Below are 1,901 nucleotides of genomic sequence, written 5' to 3' on the forward strand. Positions count from 1 at the left end.
TCTTGCTGTTGTCCCAGATTTCCTCTGATCCTGTTTATATTTATTCTGTGATCGTTTTGTGCCCTTCGGATGGTGGTGGTTGCATTCTGGGTTCAGGCACATTCTTTGTGACCCAGAAGTTTGGCACAGTTTAGGATGGAATAAGGTGCATCCATTGCCTTTTGTGCATCCGTATTTAGGATCAGAACCATGGATTCTGTATTTAGGACAGTATTTGGGGTAGAGGTGGGGACAGTTTTTTCCTGTTATACCATACGGACAGGTGCCCTTAACAAGTCTACGACATAAGGTAGGATGGGAAAAAGCACAGCGTCCATTGTTGTTCGTGCCGCTGGGGCCAAATCTACAGTTGCCTTTAGAATAGTAACGGCAGGAGGTTTTATGTGGTTGTAGTAGTGGTTTTTCTATTCTGGCTGTAGTAGCAGTAGTGTCAGAAGCAGGTTGTTGATTTTGTGATAGTGGGTTCTGATATAAAATATCTAGAATATATATTGCTTCTGCAATACATATACTAAAATTGGAACGATACAGAGAAGACTATCACAGCCCCTGAGCAAGAAAGACACAAATGTGTGAAGCATTCCGTATTTTTCAGGCGCAAGTGTTGCTGTGTGGTAAGAAGCTTGCTTCCCAACAGTATGGTTCAGTGCTATATTTATGCATCTGAATGCCGTCAGGTTAATATTTGTCTAAAATATAGAAAAAAGTTTCATGCGAGGACTGCCGAATCATAAAATAGACATATTTAAAATATACCTAAGTTTACAAGCGTGAGCATTAATAATTTAAGAATATGATACAAATAAAAAGAAAACCAAAATTCAAATAGATAAAATGAATTAAATAAGCAAAACAATTACAACGGTCATAGAATATTCTCACACATTTTTAATAATATTAATCTAAAGATATTTTAGTCCAAAACAATCACTGCCCATTTTTCTTATATAAAATCTAAATATGTTAAGAACTTATAGTGGAGTAGGAAATATATTTTTAAAAATTTCTATATACTATTAAGAAAAAGTAAATGAGGATATATTCTATTCAGACAGGAAACACATAAAAAAATTTTAATCAGCAATTCCATAATTCAAAAAGTTTGTTTCTGAATACGCCGATATTAAACAAATTATTATTATAAAATTACTATTTCTTACATAAAAATGATAATATAAAATAAATAAATTATCAGAATTTGACTTACATTTACAGAGTAAGCCAATAGCTTTATATTTCAATAATATTTATGCGCATACAAGTTCGAAAGAAAATAGGAGGATGATATATGCTAAATATTGTAGGGTCTACGAGAAATATTCAGATATGCATAATTATTCAAAAAGATATATAATTATATTTAAGAGATATTGTAATTTATTTATGCGTAATAATATAAACATTATTGTTTGTAATTCATGAGTGAATAGCACAAATTTACTGTGTTTATAAAAAGAAAATAGCCACTTTAAATCAAAGTTTATAAATTTATACCTTCATTGGTTACGGAAAAAATAATTAGAAATATATATATATATCCATATTTGCACATATCTACATATATATATATATATATATATATATATATATATATATATATATATATATATATATGTACATATATACACATATCTACATACATATATATATATATATATTTATGTAGGTATATATACGTATATATATATATATAAATATATACATATATAAATACTTATATATACATACGTTTATATAAACACTCTCCTCTGTGATGTTCGGCGCTGCATCTAACACGACTTATCGTCTGAACTTTTAATCCCTCCTGCACGTTTGTTGACCTACATCACTCATAAAGTAAATTTGAAGGAAATCTTGTCATTCGTTTGTGGGTAATAGGGAAGCAATGGGTGGAATGACGT

At 30.0% G+C, this 1,901-nt stretch overlaps 1 non-coding gene across 1 annotated transcript; it reads left to right on the forward strand.

Annotated features, from left to right (window-relative positions):
- Positions 1-489: 489 nt before the first annotated feature.
- LOC115212463 lies at positions 490-592 on the forward strand. Its single transcript, XR_003881742.1, has one exon. It is a non-coding gene; the product is annotated as a U6 spliceosomal RNA (small nuclear RNA).
- The last annotated feature ends 1,309 nt before the right edge of the window (positions 593-1,901 follow it).

The sequence above is a fragment of the Octopus sinensis genome, linkage group LG5 (assembly GCF_006345805.1).
Source record: "Octopus sinensis linkage group LG5, ASM634580v1, whole genome shotgun sequence".
Taxonomy (NCBI): Eukaryota; Metazoa; Mollusca; class Cephalopoda; order Octopoda; family Octopodidae; genus Octopus; species Octopus sinensis.